This window comes from Crinia signifera, chromosome 3 (assembly GCF_055691185.1).
Source record: "Crinia signifera chromosome 3, ASM5569118v1, whole genome shotgun sequence".
NCBI classification, from domain to species: Eukaryota; Metazoa; Chordata; class Amphibia; order Anura; family Myobatrachidae; genus Crinia; species Crinia signifera.
In genome coordinates, this window is record NC_139219.1 from 80,408,237 (window position 1) to 80,427,422 (window position 19,186).

Consider the following 19,186-nt stretch of genomic DNA (forward strand, 5'->3'; position numbering starts at 1 on the left):
GGAAGAAACAGACATATGCTGTCCTCGCTATGCAAATGAGCTCACTTTCTAGAAAGCACCCTCATTCTGTCTTTAAACTGAGAAAAGAAACCCCATTAAGCTGGGGCACACAAAAATAGAGACAAAACTCAGTTTTGCTCCTCTCCACGGAAATCTTTAGTAAAAGGCGAAAGATTTGTGCGTTCTGAAGAGAAACCAGAGCATGACCAAGATTTCATTTGTCGTCTGAGTGCCGTGCTGGCAGGCCTCACTCAGCTCAATGAGAGCACCCAACTTGAAATAAAACAGAGCAGATTGGTCACCAGGCTTCCCCTTGCTGTAGGAATCTTTGGCACTCCTTACCAATTGCTTCATATTTTGGAAATAATTAACACGGTCAAGAATTTACAGCATGGGAAGAAACAGACATATGCTGTCCTCGCTATGCAAATGAGCTCACTTTCTAGAAAGCACTCTCATTCTGTCTTTAAACTGAAAAAAGAAACCCCATTAAGCTGGGGCACACAAAAATTGAGACAAAACTCAGTTTTGCTCCTCTCCACGGAAATCTTTAGTAAAAGGCGAAAGATTTGTGCGTTCTGAAGAGAAACCAGAGCATGACCAAGATTTCACCTGTTGTCTGAGTGCCGTGCTGGCAGGCCTCACTCAGCTCAATGAGAGCACCCAACTTGAAATAAAAAAGAGCAGATTGTTCACCAGGCTACCCCTTGCTGTAGGAATCTTTGGCACTCCTTACCAATTGCTTCATATTTTGGAAATAATTAACACGGTCAAGAATTTACTGCATGGGAAGAAACAGATATATGCTGTCCTCGCTATGCAAATGAGCTCACTTTCTAGAAAGCACCCTCATTCTGTCTTTAAACTGAGAAAAGAAACCCTATTAAGCTGGGGCACACAAAAATTGAGTCAAAACTCAGTTTTGCTCCTCTCCACGGAAATCTTTAGTAAAAGGCGAAAGATTTGTGCATTCTGAAGAGAAACCAGAGCATGACCAAGATTTCACCTGTCGTCTGAGTGCCGTGCTGGCAGGCCTCACTCAGCTCAATGAGAGCACCCAACTTGAAAAAAAAAAGAGCAGATTGTTCACCAGGCTTCCCCTTGCTGTAGGAATCTTTGGCACTCCTTACCAATTGCTTCATATTTTGGAAATAATTAACACGGTCAAGAATTTACTGCATGGGAAGAAACAGACATATGCTGTCCTCGCTATGCAAATGAGCTCACTTTCTAGAAAGCACCCTCATTCTGTCTTTAAACTGAGAAAAGAAACCCCATTAAGCTGGGGCACACAAAAATTGAGACAAAACTCAGTTTTGCTCCTCTCCACAGAAATCTTTAGTAAAAGGCGAAAGATTTGTGCGTTCTGAAGAGAAACCAGAGCATGACCAAGATTTCATTTGTCGTCTGAGTGCCGTGCTGGCAGGCCTCACTCAGCTCAATGAGAGCACCCAACTTGAAATAAAACAGAGCAGATTGGTCACCAGGCTTCCCCTTGCTGTAGGAATCTTTGGCACTCCTTACCAATTGCTTCATATTTTGGAAATAATTAACACGGTCAAGAATTTACAGCATGGGAAGAAACAGACATATGCTGTCCTCGCTATGCAAATGAGCTCAGTTTCTAGAAAGCACTCTCATTCTGTCTTTAAACTGAAAAAAGAAACCCCATTAAGCTGGGGCACTCAAAAATTGAGACAAAACTCAGTTTTGCTCCTCTCCACGGAAATCTTTAGTAAAAGGCGAAAGATTTGTGCGTTCTGAAGAGAAACCAGAGCATGACCAAGATTTCACCTGTTGTCTGAGTGCCGTGCTGGCAGGCCTCACTCAGCTCAATGAGAGCACCCAACTTGAAATAAAAAAGAGCAGATTGTTCACCAGGCTACCCCTTGCTGTAGGAATCTTTGGCACTCCTTACCAATTGCTTCATATTTTGGAAATAATTAACACGGTCAAGAATTTACTGCATGGGAAGAAACAGACATATGCTGTCCTCGCTATGCAAATGAGCTCACTTTCTAGAAAGCACCCTCATTCTGTCTTTAAACTGAGAAAAGAAAACCTATTAAGCTGGGGCACACAAAAATTGAGTCAAAACTCAGTTTTGCTCCTCTCCACGGAAATCTTTAGTAAAAGGCAAAAGATTTGTGCGTTCTGAAGAGAAACCAGAGCATGACCAAGATTTCACCTGTTGTCTGAGTGCCGTGCTGGCAGGCCTCACTCAGCTCAATGAGAGCACCCAACTTGAAATAAAAAAGAGCAGATTGTTCACCAGGCTTCCCCTTGCTGTAGGAATCTTTGGCACTCCTTACCAATTGCTTCTTATTTTGGAAATAATTAACACGGTCAAGAATTTACTACATGGGAAGAAACAGACATATGCTGTCCTCGCTATGCAAATGAGCTCACTTTCTAGAAAGCACCCTCATTCTTTCTTTAAACTGAGAAAAGAAACCCCATTAAGCTGGGGCACACAAAAATTGAGACAAAACTCAGTTTTGCTCCTCTCCACGGAAATCTTTAGTAAAAGGCGAAAGATTTGTGCGTTCTGAAGAGAAACCAGAGCATGACCAAGATTTTACCTGTCGTCTGAGTGCCGTGCTGGCAGGCCTCACTCAGCTCAATGAGAGCACCCAACTTGAAATAAAACAGAGCAGATTGGTCACCAGGCTTCCCCTTGCTGTAGGAATCTTTGGCACTCCTTACCAATTGCTTCATATTTTGGAAATAATTAACACGGTCAAGAATTTACTGCATGGGAAGAAACAGACATATGCTGTCCTCGCTATGCAAATGAGCTCACTTTCTAGAAAGCACCCTCATTCTGTCTTTAAACTGAGAAAAGAAACCCCATTAAGCTGGGGCACACAAAAATTGAGACAAAACTCAGTTTTGCTCCTGTCCACGGAAATCTTTAGTAAAAGGCGAAAGATTTGTGCGTTCTGAAGAGAAACCAGAGCATGACCAAGATTTCACCTGTTGTCTGAGTGCCATGCTGGCAGGCCTCACTCAGCTCAATGAGAGCACCCAACTTGAAATAAAAAAGAGCAGATTGTTCACCAGGCTTCCCCTTGCTGTAGGAATCTTTGGCACTCCTTACCAATTGCTTCTTATTTTGGAAATAATTAACACGGTCAAGAATTTACTACATGGGAAGAAACAGACATATGCTGTCCTCGCTATGCAAATGAGCTCACTTTCTAGAAAGCAACCCCATTAAGCTGGGGCACACAAAAATTGAGACAAAACTCAGTTTTGCTCCTCTCCACGGAAATCTTTAGTAAAAGGCGAAAGATTTGTGCATTCTGAAGAGAAACCAGAGCATGACCAAGATTTCACCTGTCGTCTGAGTGCCGTGCTGGCAGGCCTCACTCAGCTCAATGAGAGCACCCAACTTGAAATAAAACAGAGCAGATTGGTCACCAGGCTTCCCCTTGCTGTAGGAATCTTTGGCACTCCTTACCAATTGCTTCATATTTTGGAAATAATTAACACGGTCAAGAATTTACTGCATGGGAAGAAACAGACATATGCTGTCCTCGCTATGCAAATGAGCTCACTTTCTAGAAAGCACCCTCATACTGTCTTTAAACTGAGAAAAGAAACCCCATTAAGCTGGGGCACACAAAAATAGAGACAAAACTCAGTTTTGCTCCTCTCCACGGAAATCTTTAGTAAAAGGCGAAAGATTTGTGCGTTCTGAAGAGAAACCAGAGCATGACCAAGATTTCACCTGTCGTCTGAATGCCGTGCTGGCAGGCCTCACTCAGCTCAATGAGAGCACCCAACTTGAAATAAAAAAGAGCAGATTGTTCACCAGGCTTCCCCTTGCTGTAGGAATCTTTGGCACTCCTTACCAATTGCTTCATATTTTGGAAATAATTAACACGGTCAAGAATTTACTGCATGGGAAGAAACAGACATATGCTGTCCTCGCTATGCAAATGAGCTCACTTTCTAGAAAGCACCCTCATTCTTTCTTTAAACTGAGAAAAGAAACCCCATTAAGCTGGGGCACACAAAAATTGAGACAAAACTCAGTTTTGCTCCTCTCCACGGAAATCTTTAGTAAAAGGCGAAAGATTTGTGCGTTCAGAAGAGAAACCAGAGCATGACCAAGATTTCACCTGTCGTCTGAGTGCCGTGCTGGCAGGCCTCACTCAGCTCAATGAGAGCACCCAACTTGAAATAAAACAGAGCAGATTGGTCACCAGGCTTCCCCTTGCTGTAGGAATCTTTGGCACTCCTTACCAATTGCTTCATATTTTGGAAATAATGAACACGGTCAAGAATTTACTGCATGGGAAGAAACAGACATATGCTGTCCTCGCTATGCAAATGAGCTCACTTTCTAGAAAGCACCCTCATTCTGTCTTTAAACTGAGAAAAGAAACCCCATTAAGCTGGGGCACACAAAAATTGAGACAAAACTCAGTTTTGCTCCTCTCCACGGAAATCTTTAGTAAAAGGCGAAAGATTTGTGCGTTCTGAAGAGAAACCAGAGCATGACCAAGATTTCACCTGTCGTCTGAGTGCCGTGCTGGCAGGCCTCACTCAGCTCAATGAGAGCACCCAACTTGAAATAAAAAAGAGCAGATTGTTCACCAGGCTTCCCCTTGCAGTAGGAATCTTTGGCACTCCTTACCAATTGCTTCATATTTTGGAAATAATTAACACGGTCAAGAATTTACTGCATGGGAAGAAACAGACATATGCTGTCCTCGCTATGCAAATTAGCTCACTTTCTAGAAAGCACCCTCATTCTGTCTTTAAACTGAGAAAAGAAACCCCATTAAGCTGGGGCACACAAAAATTGAGACAAAACTCAGTTTTGCTCCTGTCCACGGAAATCTTTAGTAAAAGGCGAAAGATTTGTGCGTTCTGAAGAGAAACCAGAGCATGACCAAGATTTCACCTGTCGTCTGAGTGCCGTGCTGGCAGGCCTCACTCAGCTCAATGAGAGCACCCAACTTGAAATAAAACAGAGCAGATTGTTCACCAGGCTTCCCCTTGCTGTAGGAATCTTTGTCACTCCTTACCAATTGCTTCATATTTTGGAAATAATTAACACGGTCAAGAAGTTACTGCATGGGAAGAAACAGACATATGCTGTCCTCACTATGCAAATGAGCTCACTTTCTAGAAAGCACCCTCATTCTGTCTTTAAACTGAGAAACGAAACCCCATTAAGCTGGGGCACACAAAAATTGAGACAAAACTCAGTTTTGCTCCTCTCCACGGAAATCTTTAGTAAAAGGCGAAAGATTTGTGCGTTCTGAAGAGAAACCAGAGCATGACCAAGATTTCACCTGTCATCTGAGTGCTGTGCTGGCAGGCCTCACTCAGCTCAATGAGAGCACCCAACTTGAAATAAAAAAGAGCAGATTGTTCACCAGGCTTCCCCTTGCTGTAGGAATCTTTGGCACTCCTTACCAATTGCTTCTTATTTTGGAAATAATTAACACGGTCAAGAATTTACTACATGGGAAGAAACAGACATATGCTGTCCTCGCTATGCAAATGAGCTCACTTTCTAGAAAGCAACCCCATTAAGCTGGGGCACACAAAAATTGAGACAAAACTCAGTTTTGCTCCTCTCCACGGAAATCTTTAGTAAAAGGCGAAAGATTTGTGCATTCTGAAGAGAAACCAGAGCATGACCAAGATTTCACCTGTCGTCTGAGTGCCGTGCTGGCAGGCCTCACTCAGCTCAATGAGAGCACCCAACTTGAAATAAAACAGAGCAGATTGGTCACCAGGCTTCCCCTTGCTGTAGGAATCTTTGGCACTCCTTACCAATTGCTTCATATTTTGGAAATAATTAACACGGTCAAGAATTTACTGCATGGGAAGAAACAGACATATGCTGTCCTCGCTATGCAAATGAGCTCACTTTCTAGAAAGCACCCTCATACTGTCTTTAAACTGAGAAAAGAAACCCCATTAAGCTGGGGCACACAAAAAAGATCTGTACTTGGACCGGTGCTTTTTAATATCTTTATTGGTGATATTGCTAATGGAATTGAGGGTAAAATGTGCCTTTTTGCAGATGACACAAAGGTATGCAACAGGGTAGACACACCAGGAGGGGTAAAACAAATGATTGAGGATCTAGGCAGATTAGAGAAATGGTCAAGAGAATGGCAACTACAGTTTAATGCCAAAAAATGCAAAATCATGCACTTGGGTCTCAGAAATCCAAAGACTCAATATAGTATAAATGGCACTATAATGGAAACTACTGAGGAAGAGAGGGATCTAGGTGTCACCATTTCAGGGGACTTAAAAGCAGGTAGGCAATGTAACAAAGCAATGAAGAAGGCAAGTCAGATGCTTGGTTGCATAGGGAGAGGTATCAGCAGTAGAAAGAAAGAAGTAATAATGCCACTGTATAGGTCATTGGTACGACCTCACCTAGAGTATTGTGTTCAGTTCTGGAGGCCATATCTCCAGAAGGATATAAATACATTAGAGACTGTACAAAGAAGAGCAACTAAAATGGTGCATGGCCTACATCACAAAACGTACCAGGAAAGACTAAAAGATCTTAATATGTATACTTTAGAGCAGAGAAGGGAAAGGGGGGACATGATAGAAACTTTCAAATATATCAAGGGCTTTAACAAGGTACAGGTGGGAGACATTCTTCACAGGAAGAGGAGCAACAGAACACGAGGACATGCACTGAAACTAGAGGGAGGAAGATTCAGGGGAAATGCGAGGAAGAATTTTTTCACAGAAAGAGTAGTAGATAAGTGGAATAGCCTCCCAACAGAGGTGGTAGACGCAAATACAGTAGTACAATTTAAACATGCTTGGGATAAGCATATTGATATCCTTACAAAAAAATAAGGATCAAATATGGTTTGAGGTAACATGTTTAAAAAAAGGGGCAGACTAGATGGGCCAAGTGGTTCTTATCTGCCGTCAAATTCTATGTTTCTATGTTTCTATGTAAACTCAGTTTTGCTCCTCTCCACGGAAATCTTTAGTAAAAGGCGAAAGATTTGTGCGTTCTGAAGAGAAACCAGAGCATGACCAAGATTTCACCTGTCGTCTGAGTGCCGTGCTGGCAGGCCTCACTCAGCTCAATGAGAGCACCCAACTTGAAATAAAAAAGAGCAGATTGTTCACCAGGCTTCCCCTTGCTGTAGGAATCTTTGGCACTCCTTACCAATTGCTTCATATTTTGGAAATAATTAACACGGTCAAGAATTTACTGCATGGGAAGAAACAGACATATGCTGTCCTCGCTATGCAAATGAGCTCACTTTCTAGAAAGCACCCTCATTCTTTCTTTAAACTGAGAAAAGAAACCCCATTAAGCTGGGGCACACAAAAATTGAGACAAAACTCAGTTTTGCTCCTCTCCACGGAAATCTTTAGTAAAAGGCGAAAGATTTGTGCGTTCAGAAGAGAAACCAGAGCATGACCAAGATTTCACCTGTCGTCTGAGTGCCGTGCTGGCAGGCCTCACTCAGCTCAATGAGAGCACCCAACTTGAAATAAAACAGAGCAGATTGGTCACCAGGCTTCCCCTTGCTGTAGGAATCTTTGGCACTCCTTACCAATTGCTTCATATTTTGGAAATAATGAACACGGTCAAGAATTTACTGCATGGGAAGAAACAGACATATGCTGTCCTCGCTATGCAAATGAGCTCACTTTCTAGAAAGCACCCTCATTCTGTCTTTAAACTGAGAAAAGAAACCCCATTAAGCTGGGGCACACAAAAATTGAGACAAAACTCAGTTTTGCTCCTCTCCACGGAAATCTTTAGTAAAAGGCGAAAGATTTGTGCGTTCTGAAGAGAAACCAGAGCATGACCAAGATTTCACCTGTCGTCTGAGTGCCGTGCTGGCAGGCCTCACTCAGCTCAATGAGAGCACCCAACTTGAAATAAAAAAGAGCAGATTGTTCACCAGGCTTCCCCTTGCAGTAGGAATCTTTGGCACTCCTTACCAATTGCTTCATATTTTGGAAATAATTAACACGGTCAAGAATTTACTGCATGGGAAGAAACAGACATATGCTGTCCTCGCTATGCAAATTAGCTCACTTTCTAGAAAGCACCCTCATTCTGTCTTTAAACTGAGAAAAGAAACCCCATTAAGCTGGGGCACACAAAAATTGAGACAAAACTCAGTTTTGCTCCTGTCCACGGAAATCTTTAGTAAAAGGCGAAAGATTTGTGCGTTCTGAAGAGAAACCAGAGCATGACCAAGATTTCACCTGTCGTCTGAGTGCCGTGCTGGCAGGCCTCACTCAGCTCAATGAGAGCACCCAACTTGAAATAAAACAGAGCAGATTGGTCACCAGGCTTCCCCTTGCTGTAGGAATCTTTGGCACTCCTTACCAATTGCTTCATATTTTGGAAATAATTAACACGGTCAAGAATTTACAGCATGGGAAGAAACAGACATATGCTGTCCTCGCTATGCAAATGAGCTCACTTTCTAGAAAGCACCCTCATTCTGTCTTTAAACTGAAAAAAGAAACCCCATTAAGCTGGGGCACACAAAAAAAGCTTAATGGGGTTTCTTTTCTCAGTTTAAAGACAGAATGAGGGTGCTTTCTAGAAAGTGAGCTCATTTGCATAGCGAGGACAGCATATGTCTGTTTCTTCCCATGCAGTAAATTCTTGACCGTGTTAATTATTTCCAAAATATGAAGCAATTGGTAAGGAGTGCCAAAGATTCCTACAGCAAGGGGAAGCCTGGTGAACAATCTGCTCTTTTTTATTTCAAGTTGGGTGCTCTCATTCAGCCTAGTGAGGCCTGCCAGCACGGCACTCAGACGACAGGTGAAATATTGGTCATGCTCTGGTTTCTCTTCAGAACGCACAAATCTTTCGCCTTTTACTAAAGATTTCCGTGGAGAGGAGCAAAACTGAGTTTTGTCTCAATTTTTGTGTGGCCCAGCTTAATGGGGTTTCTTTTCTCAGTTTAAAGACAGAATGAGGGTGCTTTCTAGAAAGTGAGCTCATTTGCATAGCGAGGACAGCATATGTCTGTTTCTTCCCATGCAGTAAATTCTTGACCGTGTTAATTATTTCCAAAATATGAAGCAATTGGTAAGGAGTGCCAAAGATTCCTACAGCAAGGGGAAGCCTGGTTAACAATCTGCTCTTTTTTATTTCAAGTTGGGTGCTCTCATTGAGCTGAGTGAGGCCTGCCAGCACAGCACTCAGATGACAGGTGAAATCTTGGTCATGCTCTGGTTTCTCTTCAGAACGCACAAATCTTTCGCCTTTTACTAAAGATTTCCGTGGAGAGGAGCAAAACTGAGTTTTGTCTCAATTTTTGTGTGCCCCAGCTTAATGGGGTTTTTTTTCTCAGTTTAAAGACAGAATGAGGGTGCTTTCTAGAAAGTGAGCTCATTTGCATAGCGAGGACAGCATATGTCTGTTTCTTCCCATGCAGTAAATTCTTGACCGTGTTAATTATTTCCAAAATATGAAGCAATTGGTAAGGAGTGCCAAAGATTCCTACAGCAAGGGGAAGCCTGGTGAACAATCTGCTCTTTTTTATTTCAAGTTGGGTGCTCTCATTGAGCTGAGTGAGGCCTGCCAGCACGGCACTCAGACGACAGGTGAAATCTTGGTCATGCTCTGGTTTCTCTTCAGAACGCACAAATCTTTCGCCTTTTACTAAAGATTTCCTTGGAGAGGAGCAAAACTGAGTTTTGTCTCAATTTTTGTGTGCCCCAGCTTAATGGGGTTTCTTTTCTCAGTTTAAAGACAGAATGAGGGTGCTTTCTAGAAAGTGAGCTCATTTGCATAGCGAGGACAGCATATGTCTGTTTCTTCCCATGCAGTAAATTCTTGACCGTGTTAATTATTTCCAAAATATGAAGCAATTGGTAAGGAGTGCCAAAGATTCCTACAGCAAGGGGAAGCCTGGTGAACAATCTGCTCTTTTTTATTTCAAGTTGGGTGCTCTCATTGAGCTGAGTGAGGCCTGCCAGCACGGCACTCAGACGACAGGTGAAATCTTGGTCAAGCTCTGGTTTCTCTTCAGAACGCACAAATCTTTCGCCTTTTACTAAAGATTTCCGTGGAGAGGAGCAAAACTGAGTTTTGTCTCAATTTTTGTGTGCCCCAGCTTAATGGGGTTTCTTTTCTCAGTTTAAAGACAGAATGAGGTTGCTTTCTAGAAAGTGAGCTCATTTGCATAGCGAGGACAGCATATGTCTGTTTCTTCCCATGCAGTAAATTCTTGACCGTGTTAATTATTTCCAAAATATGAAGCAATTGGTAAGGAGTGCCAAAGATTCCTACAGCAAGGGGAAGCCTTGTGAACAATCTGCTCTTTTTTATTTCAAGTTGGGTGCTCTCATTGAGCTGAGTGAGGCCTGCCAGCACGGCACTCAGACGACAGGTGAAATTTTGGTCATGCTCTGGTTTCTCTTCAGAACGCACAAATCTTTCGCCTTTTACTAAAGATTTCCGTGGAGAGGAGCAAAACTGAGTTTTGTCTCAATTTTTGTGTGCCCCAGCTTAATGGGGTTTCTTTTCTCAGTTTAAAGACAGAAGGAGGGAGCTTTCTAGAAAGTGAGCTCATTTGCATAGCGAGGACAGCATATGTCTGTTTCTTCCCATGCAGTAAATTCTTGACCGTTTTAATTATTTCCAAAATATGAAGCAATTGGTAAGGAGTGCCAAAGATTCCTACAGCAAGGGGAAGCCTGGTGAACAATCTGCTCTTTTTTATTTCAAGTTGGGTGCTCTCATTGAGCTGAGTGAGGCCTGCCAGCACGGCACTCAGACGACAGGTGAAATCTTGGTCATGCTCTGGTTTCTCTTCAGAACGCACAAATCTTTCGCCTTTTACTAAAGATTTCCGTGGAGAGGAGCAAAACTGAGTTTTGTCTCAATTTTTGTGTGCCCCAGCTTAATGGGGTTTCTTTTCTCAGTTTAAAGACAGAATGAGGGTGCTTTCTAGAAAGTGAGCTCATTTGCATAGCGAGGACAGCATATGTCTGTTTCTTCCCATGCAGTAAATTCTTGACCGTGTTAATTATTTCCAAAATATGAAGCAATTGGTAAGGAGTGCCAAAGATTCCTACAGCAAGGGGAAGCCTGGTGAACAATCTGCTCTTTTTTATTTCAAGTTGGGTGCTCTCATTGAGCTGAGTGAGGCCTGCCAGCACGGCACTCAGACGACAGGTGAAATCTTGGTCAAGCTCTGGTTTCTCTTCAGAACGCACAAATCTTTCGCCTTTTACTAAAGATTTCCGTGGAGAGGAGCAAAACTGAGTTTTGTCTCAATTTTTGTGTGCCCCAGCTTAATGGGGTTTCTTTTCTCAGTTTAAAGACAGAATGAGGGTGCTTTCTAGAAAGTGAGCTCATTTGCATAGCGAGGACAGCATATGTCTGTTTCTTCCCATGCAGTAAATTCTTGACCGTGTTAATTATTTCCAAAATATGAAGCAATTGGTAAGGAGTGCCAAAGATTCCTACAGCAAGGGGAAGCCTGGTGAACAATCTGCTCTTTTTTATTTCATGTTAAGTGCTCTCATTGAGCTGAGTGAGGCCTGCCAGCACGGCACTCAGACGACAGGTGAAATCTTGGTCATGCTCTGATTTTTCTTCAGAACGCACAAATCTTTCGCCTTTTACTAAAGATTTCCGTGGAGAGGAGCAAAACTGAGTTTTGTCTCAATTTTTGTGTGCCCCAGCTTAATGGGGTTTCTTTTCTTAGTTTAAAGACAGAATGAGGGTGCTTTCTAGAAAGTGAGCTCATTTGCATAGCGAGGACAGCATATGTCTGTTTCTTCCCATGCAGTAAATTCTTGACCGTGTTAATTATTTCCAAAATATGAAGCAATTGGTAAGGAGTGCCAAAGATTCCTACAGCAAGGGGAAGCCTGGTGAACAATCTGCTCTTTTTTATTTCAAGTTGGGTGCTCTCATTGAGCTGAGTGAGGCCTGCCAGCACGGCACTCAGACGACAGGTGAAATCTTGGTCATGCTCTGGTTTCTCTTCAGAACGCACAAATCTTTCGCCTTTTACTAAAGATTTCCGTGGAGAGGAGCAAAACTGAGTTTTGTCTCAATTTTTGTGTGCCCCAGCTTAATGGGGTTTCTTTTCTCAGTTTAAAGACAGAATGAGGGTGCTTTCTAGAAAGTGAGCTCATTTGCATAGCGAGGACAGCATATGTCTGTTTCTTCCCATGCAGTAAATTCTTGACCGTGTTAATTATTTCCAAAATATGAAGCAATTGGTAAGGAGTGCCAAAGATTCCTACAGCAAGGGGAAGCCTGGTGAACAATCTGCTCTTTTTTATTTCAAGTTGGGTGCTCTCATTGAGCTGAGTGAGGCCTGCCAGCATGGCACTCAGACGACAGGTGAAATCTTGGTCATGCTCTGGTTTCTCTTCAGAACGCACAAATCTTTCGCCTTTTACTAAAGATTTCCGTGGAGAGGAGCAAAACTGAGTTTTGTCTCAATTTTTGTGTGCCCCAGCTTAATGGGGTTTCTTTTCTCAGTTTAAAGACAGAATGAGGGTGCTTTCTAGAAAGTGAGCTCATTTGCATAGCGAGGACAGCATATGTCTGTTTCTTCCCATGCAGTAAATTCTTGACCGTGTTAATTATTTCCAAAATATGAAGCAATTGGTAAGGAGTGCCAAAGATTCCTACAGCAAGGGGAAGCCTGGTGAACAATCTGCTCTTTTTTATTTCATGTTAAGTGCTCTCATTGAGCTGAGTGAGGCCTGCCAGCACGGCACTCAGACGACAGGTGAAATCTTGGTCATGCTCTGGTTTCTCTTCAGAACGCACAAATCTTTCGCCTTTTACTAAAGATTTCCGTGGAGAGGAGCAAAACTGAGTTTTGTCTCAATTTTTGTGTGCCCCAGCTTAATGGGGTTTCTTTTCTCAGTTTAAAGACAGAATGAGGTTGCTTTCTAGAAAGTGAGCTCATTTGCATAGCGAGGACAGCATATGTCTGTTTCTTCCCATGCAGTAAATTCTTGACCGTGTTAATTATTTCCAAAATATGAAGCAATTGGTAAGGAGTGCCAAAGATTCCTACAGCAAGGGGAAGCCTGGTGAACAATCTGCTCTTTTTTATTTCAAGTTGGGTGCTCTCATTGAGCTGAGTGAGGCCTGCCAGCACGGCACTCAGACGACAGGTGAAATTTTGGTCATGCTCTGGTTTCTCTTCAGAACGCACAAATCTTTCGCCTTTTACTAAAGATTTCCGTGGAGAGGAGCAAAACTGAGTTTTGTCTCAATTTTTGTGTGCCCCAGCTTAATGGGGTTTCTTTTCTCAGTTTAAAGACAGAAGGAGGGAGCTTTCTAGAAAGTGAGCTCATTTGCATAGCGAGGACAGCATATGTCTGTTTCTTCCCATGCAGTAAATTCTTGACCGTTTTAATTATTTCCAAAATATGAAGCAATTGGTAAGGAGTGCCAAAGATTCCTACAGCAAGGGGAAGCCTGGTGAACAATCTGCTCTTTTTTATTTCAAGTTGGGTGCTCTCATTGAGCTGAGTGAGGCCTGCCAGCACGGCACTCAGACAGGTGAAATCTTGGTCATGCTCTGGTTTCTCTTCAGAACGCACAAATCTTTCGCCTTTTACTAAAGATTTCCGTGGAGAGGAGCAAAACTGAGTTTTGTCTCAATTTTTGTGTGCCCCAGCTTAATGGGGTTTCTTTTCTCAGTTTAAAGACAGAATGAGGGTGCTTTCTAGAAAGTGAGCTCATTTGCATAGCGAGGACAGCATATGTCTGTTTCTTCCCATGCAGTAAATTCTTGACCGTGTTAATTATTTCCAAAATATGAAGCAATTGGTAAGGAGTGCCAAAGATTCCTACAGCAAGGGGAAGCCTGGTGAACAATCTGCTCTTTTTTATTTCAAGTTGGGTGCTCTCATTGAGCTGAGTGAGGCCTGCCAGCACGGCACTCAGACGACAGGTGAAATCTTGGTCATGCTCTGGTTTCTCTTCAGAACGCACAAATCTTTCGCCTTTTACTAAAGATTTCCGTGGAGAGGAGCAAAACTGAGTTTTGTCTCAATTTTTGTGTGCCCCAGCTTAATGGGGTTTCTTTTCTCAGTTTAAAGAAAGAATGAGGGTGCTTTCTAGAAAGTGAGCTCATTTGCATAGCGAGGACAGCATATGTCTGTTTCTTCCCATGCAGTAAATTCTTGACCGTGTTAATTATTTCCAAAATATGAAGCAATTGGTAAGGAGTGCCAAAGATTCCTACAGCAAGGGGAAGCCTGGTGAACAATCTGCTCTTTTTTATTTCAAGTTGGGTGCTCTCATTGAGCTGAGTGAGGCCTGCCAGCACGGCACTCAGACAGGTGAAATCTTGGTCATGCTCTGGTTTCTCTTCAGAACGCACAAATCTTTCGCCTTTTACTAAAGATTTCCGTGGAGAGGAGCAAAACTGAGTTTTGTCTCAATTTTTGTGTGCCCCAGCTTAATGGGGTTTCTTTTCTCAGTTTAAAGACAGAATGAGGGTGCTTTCTAGAAAGTGAGCTCATTTGCATAGCGAGGACAGCATATGTCTGTTTCTTCCCATGCAGTAAATTCTTGACCGTGTTAATTATTTCCAAAATATGAAGCAATTGGTAAGGAGTGCCAAAGATTCCTACAGCAAGGGGAAGCCTGGTGAACAATCTGCTCTTTTTTATTTCAAGTTGGGTGCTCTCATTGAGCTGAGTGAGGCCTGCCAGCACGGCACTCAGACGACAGGTGAAATCTTGGTCATGCTCTGGTTTCTCTTCAGAACGCACAAATCTTTCGCCTTTTACTAAAGATTTCCGTGGAGAGGAGCAAAACTGAGTTTTGTCTCAATTTTTGTGTGCCCCAGCTTAATGGGGTTTCTTTTCTCAGTTTAAAGAAAGAATGAGGGTGCTTTCTAGAAAGTGAGCTCATTTGCATAGCGAGGACAGCATATGTCTGTTTCTTCCCATGCAGTAAATTCTTGACCGTGTTAATTATTTCCAAAATATGAAGCAATTGGTAAGGAGTGCCAAAGATTCCTACAGCAAGGGGAAGCCTGGTGAACAATCTGCTCTTTTTTATTTCAAGTTGGGTGCTCTCATTGAGCTGAGTGAGGCCTGCCAGCACGGCACTCAGACGACAGGTGAAATCTTGGTCATGCTCTGGTTTCTCTTCAGAACGCACAAATCTTTCGCCTTTTACTAAAGATTTCCGTGGAGAGGAGCAAAACTGAGTTTTGTCTCAATTTTTGTGTGCCCCAGCTTAATGGGGTTTCTTTTCTCAGTTTAAAGACAGAATGAGGGTGCTTTCTAGAAAGTGAGCTCATTTGCATAGCGAGGACAGCATATGTCTGTTTCTTCCCATGCAGTAAATTCTTGACAGTGTTAATTATTTCCAAAATATGAAGCAATTGGTAAGGAGTGCCAAAGATTCCTACAGCAAGGGGAAGCCTGGTGAACAATCTGCTCTTTTTTATTTCAAGTTGGGTGCTCTCATTGAGCTGAGTGAGGCCTGCCAGCACGGCACTCAGACGACAGGTGAAATCTTGGTCATGCTCTGGTTTCTCTTCAGAACGCACAAATCTTTCGCCTTTTACTAAAGATTTCCGTGGAGAGGAGCAAAACTGAGTTTTGTCTCAATTTTTGTGTGCCCCAGCTTAATGGGGTTTCTTTTCTCAGTTTAAAGACAGAATGAGGGTGCTTTCTAGAAAGTGAGCTCATTTGCATAGCGAGAACAGCATATGTCTGTTTCTTCCCATGCAGTAAATTCTTGACCGTGTTAATTATTTCCAAAATATGAAGCAATTGGTAAGGAGTGCCAGAGATTCCTACAGCAAGGGGAAGCCTGGTGAACAATCTGCTCTTTTTTATTTCAAGTTGGGTGCTCTCATTGAGCTGAGTGAGGCCTGCCAGCACGGCACTCAGACGACAGGTGAAATCTTGGTCATGCTCTGGTTTCTCTTCAGAACGCACAAATCTTTCGCCTTTTACTAAAGATTTCCGTGGAGAGGAGCAAAACTGAGTTTTGTCTCAATTTTTGTGTGCCCCAGCTTAATGGGGTTTCTTTTCTCAGTTTAAAGACAGAATGAGGGTGCTTTCTAGAAAGTGAGCTCATTTGCATAGCGAGAACAGCATATGTCTGTTTCTTCCCATGCAGTAAATTCTTGACCGTGTTAATTATTTCCAAAATATGAAGCAATTGGTAAGGAGTGCCAGAGATTCCTACAGCAAGGGGAAGCCTGGTGAACAATCTGCTCTTTTTTATTTCAAGTTGGGTGCTCTCATTGAGCTGAGTGAGGCCTGCCAGCACGGCACTCAGACGACAGGTGAAATCTTGGTCATGCTCTGGTTTCTCTTCAGAACGCACAAATCTTTCGCCTTTTACTAAAGATTTCCGTGGAGAGGAGCAAAACTGAGTTTTGTCTCAATTTTTGTGTGCCCCAGCTTAATGGGGTTTCTTTTCTCAGTTTAAAGACAGAATGAGGGTGCTTTCTAGAAAGTGAGCTCATTTGCATAGCGAGGACAGCATATGTCTGTTTCTTCCCATGCAGTAAATTCTTGACCGTGTTAATTATTTCCAAAATATGAAGCAATTGGTAAGGAGTGCCAAAGATTCCTACAGCAAGGGGAAGCTTGGTGAACAATCTGCTCTTTTTTATTTCAAGCTGGGTGCTCTCATTGAGCTGAGTGAGGCCTGCCAGCACAGCACTCAGATGACAGGTGAAATCTTGGTCATGCTCTGGTTTCTCTTCAGAACGCACAAATCTTTCGTCTTTTACTAAAGATTTCCGTGGAGAGGAGCAAAACTGAGTTTTGTCTCAATTTTTGTGTGCCCCAGCTTAATGGGGTTTCTTTTCTCAGTTTAAAGACAGAATGAGGGTGCTTTCTAGAAAGTGAGCTCATTTGCATAGCGAGGACAGCATATGTCTGTTTCTTCCCATGCAGTAAATTCTTGACCGTGTTAATTATTTCCAAAATATGAAGCAATTGGTAAGGAGTGCCAAAGATTCCTACAGCAAGGGGAAGACTGGTGACCAATCTGCTCTGTTTTATTTCAAGTTGGGTGCTCTCATTGAGCTGAGTGAGGCCTGCCAGCACGCCACTCAGACGACAGGTGAAATCTTGGTCATGCTCTGGTTTCTCTTCAGAACGCACAAATCTTTCGCCTTTTACTAAAGATTTCCGTGGAGAGGAGCAAAACTTAGTTTTGTCTCAATTTTTGTGTGCCCCAGCTTAATGGGGTTTCTTTTCTCAGTTTAAAGACAGAATGAGGGTGCTTTCTAGAAAGTGAGCTCATTTGCATAGCGAGGACAGCATATGTCTGTTTCTTCCCATGCAGTAAATTCTTGACCGTGTTAATTATTTCCAAAATATGAAGCAATTGGTAAGGGGAAGCCTGGTGAACAATCTGCTCTTTTTTATTTCAAGTTGGGTGCTCTCATTGAGCTGAGTGAGGCCTGCCAGCACGGCACTCAGACGACAGGTGAAATCTTGGTCATGCTCTGGTTTCTCTTCAGAACGCACAAATCTTTCGCCTTTTACTAAAGATTTCCGTGGAGAGGAGCAAAACTGAGTTTTGTCTCAATTTTTGTGTGCCCCAGCTTAATGGGGTTTCTTTTCTCAGTTTAAAGACAGAATGAGGGTGCTTTCTAGAAAGTGTGCTCATTTGCATAGCGAGGACAGCATATGTCTGTTTCTTCCCATGCAGTAAATTCTTGACCGTGTTAATTATTTCCAAAATATGAAGCAATTGGTAAGGAGTGCCAAAGATTCCTACAGCAAGGGGAAGCCTGGTGAACAATCTGCTCTTTTTTATTTCAAGTTGGGTGCTCTCATTGAGCTGAGTGAGGCCTGCCAGCACGGCACTCAGACGACAGGTGAAATCTTGGTCATGCTCTGGTTTCTCTTCAGAACGCACAAATCTTTCGCCTTTTACTAAAGATTTCCGTGGAGAGGAGCAAAACTGAGTTTTGTCTCAATTTTTGTGTGCCCCAGCTTAATGGGGTTTCTTTTCTCAGTTTAAAGACAGAATGAGGGTGCTTTCTAGAAAGTGAGCTCATTTGCATAGCGAGTACAGAATATGTTTGTTTCTTTCCATGCAGTAAATTCTTGACCGTGTTAATTATTTCCAAAATATGAAGCAATTGGTAAGGAGTGCCAAAGATTCCTACAGCAAGGGGAAGCCTGGTGAACAATCTGCTCTTTTTTATTTCAAGTTGGGTGCTCTCATTGAGCTGAGTGAGGCCTGCCAGCACGGCACTCAGACGACAGGTGAAATCTTGGTCATGCTCTGGTTTCTCTTCAGAACGCACAAATCTTTCGCCTTTTACTAAAGATTTCCGTGGAGAGGAGCAAAACTGAGTTTTGTCTCAATGTTTGTGTGCCCCAGCTTAATGGGGTTTCTTTTCTCAGTTTAAAGACAGAATGAGGGTGCTTTCTAGAAAGTGAGCTCATTTGCATAGCGAGGACAGCATATGTCTGTTTCTTCCCATGCAGTAAATTCTTGACCGTGTTAATTATTTCCAAAATATGAAGCAATTGGTAAGGAGTGCCAAAGATTCCTACAGCAAGGGGAAGCTTGGTGAACAATCTGCTCTTTTTTATTTCAAGTTGGGTGCTCTCATTGAGCTGAGTGAGGCCTGCCAGCACAGCACTCAGACGACAGGTGAAATCTTGGTCATGCTCTGGTTTCTCTTCAGAACGCACAAATCTTTCGCCTTTTACTAAAGATTTCCGTGGAGAGGAGCAAAACTGAGTTTTGTCTCAATTTTTGTGTGCCCCAGCTTAATGGGGTTTCTTTTCTCAGTTTAAAGACAGAATGAGGGTGCTTTCTAGAAAGTGAGCTCATTTGCATAGCGAGGACAGCATATGTCTGTTTCTTCCCATGCAGTAAATTCTTGACCGTGTTAATTATTTCCAAAATATGAAGCAATTGGTAAGGAGTGCCAAAGATTCCTACAGCAAGGGGAAGCCTGGTGAACAATCTGCTCTTTTTTATTTCAAGTTGGGTGCTCTCATTGAGCTGAGTGAGGCCTGCCAGCACGGCACTCAGACGACAGGTGAAATCTTGGTCATGCTCTGGTTTCTCTTCAGAACGCACAAATCTTTCGCCTTTTACTAAAGATTTCCGTGGAGAGGAGCAAAACTGAGTTTTGTCTCAATTTTTGTGTGCCCCAGCTTAATGGGGTTTCTTTTCTCAGTTTAAAGACAGAATGAGTGTGCTTTCTAG

General features: G+C 42.7%; 45 non-coding genes and 1 pseudogene across 45 annotated transcripts; 27 read left to right on the forward strand and 19 right to left on the reverse strand.

The window, feature by feature from the left end:
• Positions 1-88: 88 nt before the first annotated feature.
• LOC146065775 (U5 spliceosomal RNA) lies at positions 89-204 on the reverse strand. The gene has a single exon (XR_014472588.1). It is a non-coding gene; the product is annotated as a U5 spliceosomal RNA (small nuclear RNA).
• Positions 205-482: 278 nt separating this feature from the next.
• Positions 483-598, reverse strand: LOC146064979 (U5 spliceosomal RNA). Its single transcript, XR_014471897.1, has one exon. It is a non-coding gene; the product is annotated as a U5 spliceosomal RNA (small nuclear RNA).
• A 278-nt stretch (positions 599-876) lies between these two features.
• LOC146065898 (U5 spliceosomal RNA) lies at positions 877-992 on the reverse strand. The gene has a single exon (XR_014472706.1). It is a non-coding gene; the product is annotated as a U5 spliceosomal RNA (small nuclear RNA).
• A 278-nt stretch (positions 993-1,270) lies between these two features.
• LOC146065821 (U5 spliceosomal RNA) lies at positions 1,271-1,386 on the reverse strand. Its single transcript, XR_014472631.1, has one exon. It is a non-coding gene; the product is annotated as a U5 spliceosomal RNA (small nuclear RNA).
• Positions 1,387-1,664: 278 nt separating this feature from the next.
• Positions 1,665-1,780, reverse strand: LOC146065540 (U5 spliceosomal RNA). Its single transcript, XR_014472383.1, has one exon. It is a non-coding gene; the product is annotated as a U5 spliceosomal RNA (small nuclear RNA).
• Positions 1,781-2,058: 278 nt separating this feature from the next.
• LOC146065917 (U5 spliceosomal RNA) lies at positions 2,059-2,174 on the reverse strand. The gene has a single exon (XR_014472725.1). It is a non-coding gene; the product is annotated as a U5 spliceosomal RNA (small nuclear RNA).
• A 278-nt stretch (positions 2,175-2,452) lies between these two features.
• On the reverse strand, positions 2,453-2,568 carry LOC146064980 (U5 spliceosomal RNA). The gene has a single exon (XR_014471898.1). It is a non-coding gene; the product is annotated as a U5 spliceosomal RNA (small nuclear RNA).
• Positions 2,569-2,846: 278 nt separating this feature from the next.
• On the reverse strand, positions 2,847-2,962 carry LOC146065850 (U5 spliceosomal RNA). Its single transcript, XR_014472659.1, has one exon. It is a non-coding gene; the product is annotated as a U5 spliceosomal RNA (small nuclear RNA).
• A 247-nt stretch (positions 2,963-3,209) lies between these two features.
• LOC146065696 (U5 spliceosomal RNA) lies at positions 3,210-3,325 on the reverse strand. Its single transcript, XR_014472518.1, has one exon. It is a non-coding gene; the product is annotated as a U5 spliceosomal RNA (small nuclear RNA).
• A 278-nt stretch (positions 3,326-3,603) lies between these two features.
• LOC146065776 (U5 spliceosomal RNA) lies at positions 3,604-3,719 on the reverse strand. Its single transcript, XR_014472589.1, has one exon. It is a non-coding gene; the product is annotated as a U5 spliceosomal RNA (small nuclear RNA).
• Positions 3,720-3,997: 278 nt separating this feature from the next.
• On the reverse strand, positions 3,998-4,113 carry LOC146065832 (U5 spliceosomal RNA). Its single transcript, XR_014472642.1, has one exon. It is a non-coding gene; the product is annotated as a U5 spliceosomal RNA (small nuclear RNA).
• A 278-nt stretch (positions 4,114-4,391) lies between these two features.
• LOC146064981 (U5 spliceosomal RNA) lies at positions 4,392-4,507 on the reverse strand. Its single transcript, XR_014471899.1, has one exon. It is a non-coding gene; the product is annotated as a U5 spliceosomal RNA (small nuclear RNA).
• Positions 4,508-4,785: 278 nt separating this feature from the next.
• LOC146065852 (U5 spliceosomal RNA) lies at positions 4,786-4,901 on the reverse strand. The gene has a single exon (XR_014472660.1). It is a non-coding gene; the product is annotated as a U5 spliceosomal RNA (small nuclear RNA).
• Positions 4,902-5,179: 278 nt separating this feature from the next.
• On the reverse strand, positions 5,180-5,295 carry LOC146064984 (U5 spliceosomal RNA). Its single transcript, XR_014471900.1, has one exon. It is a non-coding gene; the product is annotated as a U5 spliceosomal RNA (small nuclear RNA).
• A 247-nt stretch (positions 5,296-5,542) lies between these two features.
• Positions 5,543-5,658, reverse strand: LOC146065697 (U5 spliceosomal RNA). The gene has a single exon (XR_014472519.1). It is a non-coding gene; the product is annotated as a U5 spliceosomal RNA (small nuclear RNA).
• A 1,271-nt stretch (positions 5,659-6,929) lies between these two features.
• Positions 6,930-7,036, reverse strand: LOC146065962 (U5 spliceosomal RNA; annotated as a pseudogene).
• Positions 7,037-7,314: 278 nt separating this feature from the next.
• LOC146065833 (U5 spliceosomal RNA) lies at positions 7,315-7,430 on the reverse strand. Its single transcript, XR_014472643.1, has one exon. It is a non-coding gene; the product is annotated as a U5 spliceosomal RNA (small nuclear RNA).
• A 278-nt stretch (positions 7,431-7,708) lies between these two features.
• Positions 7,709-7,824, reverse strand: LOC146064985 (U5 spliceosomal RNA). Its single transcript, XR_014471901.1, has one exon. It is a non-coding gene; the product is annotated as a U5 spliceosomal RNA (small nuclear RNA).
• Positions 7,825-8,102: 278 nt separating this feature from the next.
• Positions 8,103-8,218, reverse strand: LOC146065853 (U5 spliceosomal RNA). Its single transcript, XR_014472661.1, has one exon. It is a non-coding gene; the product is annotated as a U5 spliceosomal RNA (small nuclear RNA).
• Positions 8,219-8,817: 599 nt separating this feature from the next.
• Positions 8,818-8,933, forward strand: LOC146065781 (U5 spliceosomal RNA). Its single transcript, XR_014472594.1, has one exon. It is a non-coding gene; the product is annotated as a U5 spliceosomal RNA (small nuclear RNA).
• Positions 8,934-9,211: 278 nt separating this feature from the next.
• Positions 9,212-9,327, forward strand: LOC146064986 (U5 spliceosomal RNA). Its single transcript, XR_014471902.1, has one exon. It is a non-coding gene; the product is annotated as a U5 spliceosomal RNA (small nuclear RNA).
• A 278-nt stretch (positions 9,328-9,605) lies between these two features.
• Positions 9,606-9,721, forward strand: LOC146065884 (U5 spliceosomal RNA). The gene has a single exon (XR_014472692.1). It is a non-coding gene; the product is annotated as a U5 spliceosomal RNA (small nuclear RNA).
• A 278-nt stretch (positions 9,722-9,999) lies between these two features.
• Positions 10,000-10,115, forward strand: LOC146065544 (U5 spliceosomal RNA). The gene has a single exon (XR_014472387.1). It is a non-coding gene; the product is annotated as a U5 spliceosomal RNA (small nuclear RNA).
• Positions 10,116-10,393: 278 nt separating this feature from the next.
• LOC146064987 (U5 spliceosomal RNA) lies at positions 10,394-10,509 on the forward strand. The gene has a single exon (XR_014471903.1). It is a non-coding gene; the product is annotated as a U5 spliceosomal RNA (small nuclear RNA).
• Positions 10,510-10,787: 278 nt separating this feature from the next.
• Positions 10,788-10,903, forward strand: LOC146064988 (U5 spliceosomal RNA). Its single transcript, XR_014471904.1, has one exon. It is a non-coding gene; the product is annotated as a U5 spliceosomal RNA (small nuclear RNA).
• Positions 10,904-11,181: 278 nt separating this feature from the next.
• Positions 11,182-11,297, forward strand: LOC146065545 (U5 spliceosomal RNA). Its single transcript, XR_014472388.1, has one exon. It is a non-coding gene; the product is annotated as a U5 spliceosomal RNA (small nuclear RNA).
• A 278-nt stretch (positions 11,298-11,575) lies between these two features.
• On the forward strand, positions 11,576-11,691 carry LOC146065913 (U5 spliceosomal RNA). Its single transcript, XR_014472721.1, has one exon. It is a non-coding gene; the product is annotated as a U5 spliceosomal RNA (small nuclear RNA).
• A 278-nt stretch (positions 11,692-11,969) lies between these two features.
• LOC146064989 (U5 spliceosomal RNA) lies at positions 11,970-12,085 on the forward strand. Its single transcript, XR_014471905.1, has one exon. It is a non-coding gene; the product is annotated as a U5 spliceosomal RNA (small nuclear RNA).
• Positions 12,086-12,363: 278 nt separating this feature from the next.
• On the forward strand, positions 12,364-12,479 carry LOC146064990 (U5 spliceosomal RNA). The gene has a single exon (XR_014471906.1). It is a non-coding gene; the product is annotated as a U5 spliceosomal RNA (small nuclear RNA).
• Positions 12,480-12,757: 278 nt separating this feature from the next.
• On the forward strand, positions 12,758-12,873 carry LOC146064991 (U5 spliceosomal RNA). The gene has a single exon (XR_014471907.1). It is a non-coding gene; the product is annotated as a U5 spliceosomal RNA (small nuclear RNA).
• A 278-nt stretch (positions 12,874-13,151) lies between these two features.
• Positions 13,152-13,267, forward strand: LOC146064992 (U5 spliceosomal RNA). Its single transcript, XR_014471908.1, has one exon. It is a non-coding gene; the product is annotated as a U5 spliceosomal RNA (small nuclear RNA).
• Positions 13,268-13,542: 275 nt separating this feature from the next.
• Positions 13,543-13,658, forward strand: LOC146064993 (U5 spliceosomal RNA). Its single transcript, XR_014471909.1, has one exon. It is a non-coding gene; the product is annotated as a U5 spliceosomal RNA (small nuclear RNA).
• Positions 13,659-13,936: 278 nt separating this feature from the next.
• Positions 13,937-14,052, forward strand: LOC146064995 (U5 spliceosomal RNA). The gene has a single exon (XR_014471910.1). It is a non-coding gene; the product is annotated as a U5 spliceosomal RNA (small nuclear RNA).
• Positions 14,053-14,327: 275 nt separating this feature from the next.
• LOC146064996 (U5 spliceosomal RNA) lies at positions 14,328-14,443 on the forward strand. The gene has a single exon (XR_014471911.1). It is a non-coding gene; the product is annotated as a U5 spliceosomal RNA (small nuclear RNA).
• A 278-nt stretch (positions 14,444-14,721) lies between these two features.
• On the forward strand, positions 14,722-14,837 carry LOC146064997 (U5 spliceosomal RNA). The gene has a single exon (XR_014471912.1). It is a non-coding gene; the product is annotated as a U5 spliceosomal RNA (small nuclear RNA).
• A 278-nt stretch (positions 14,838-15,115) lies between these two features.
• On the forward strand, positions 15,116-15,231 carry LOC146064998 (U5 spliceosomal RNA). The gene has a single exon (XR_014471913.1). It is a non-coding gene; the product is annotated as a U5 spliceosomal RNA (small nuclear RNA).
• A 278-nt stretch (positions 15,232-15,509) lies between these two features.
• On the forward strand, positions 15,510-15,625 carry LOC146064999 (U5 spliceosomal RNA). The gene has a single exon (XR_014471914.1). It is a non-coding gene; the product is annotated as a U5 spliceosomal RNA (small nuclear RNA).
• Positions 15,626-15,903: 278 nt separating this feature from the next.
• Positions 15,904-16,019, forward strand: LOC146065000 (U5 spliceosomal RNA). The gene has a single exon (XR_014471915.1). It is a non-coding gene; the product is annotated as a U5 spliceosomal RNA (small nuclear RNA).
• A 278-nt stretch (positions 16,020-16,297) lies between these two features.
• LOC146065001 (U5 spliceosomal RNA) lies at positions 16,298-16,413 on the forward strand. The gene has a single exon (XR_014471916.1). It is a non-coding gene; the product is annotated as a U5 spliceosomal RNA (small nuclear RNA).
• Positions 16,414-16,691: 278 nt separating this feature from the next.
• On the forward strand, positions 16,692-16,807 carry LOC146065828 (U5 spliceosomal RNA). The gene has a single exon (XR_014472638.1). It is a non-coding gene; the product is annotated as a U5 spliceosomal RNA (small nuclear RNA).
• Positions 16,808-17,085: 278 nt separating this feature from the next.
• LOC146065891 (U5 spliceosomal RNA) lies at positions 17,086-17,201 on the forward strand. Its single transcript, XR_014472699.1, has one exon. It is a non-coding gene; the product is annotated as a U5 spliceosomal RNA (small nuclear RNA).
• Positions 17,202-17,454: 253 nt separating this feature from the next.
• Positions 17,455-17,570, forward strand: LOC146065002 (U5 spliceosomal RNA). Its single transcript, XR_014471917.1, has one exon. It is a non-coding gene; the product is annotated as a U5 spliceosomal RNA (small nuclear RNA).
• A 278-nt stretch (positions 17,571-17,848) lies between these two features.
• Positions 17,849-17,964, forward strand: LOC146065003 (U5 spliceosomal RNA). Its single transcript, XR_014471918.1, has one exon. It is a non-coding gene; the product is annotated as a U5 spliceosomal RNA (small nuclear RNA).
• A 278-nt stretch (positions 17,965-18,242) lies between these two features.
• LOC146065816 (U5 spliceosomal RNA) lies at positions 18,243-18,358 on the forward strand. Its single transcript, XR_014472627.1, has one exon. It is a non-coding gene; the product is annotated as a U5 spliceosomal RNA (small nuclear RNA).
• A 278-nt stretch (positions 18,359-18,636) lies between these two features.
• On the forward strand, positions 18,637-18,752 carry LOC146065004 (U5 spliceosomal RNA). The gene has a single exon (XR_014471919.1). It is a non-coding gene; the product is annotated as a U5 spliceosomal RNA (small nuclear RNA).
• Positions 18,753-19,030: 278 nt separating this feature from the next.
• LOC146065006 (U5 spliceosomal RNA) lies at positions 19,031-19,146 on the forward strand. The gene has a single exon (XR_014471920.1). It is a non-coding gene; the product is annotated as a U5 spliceosomal RNA (small nuclear RNA).
• Positions 19,147-19,186: the final 40 nt, after the last annotated feature.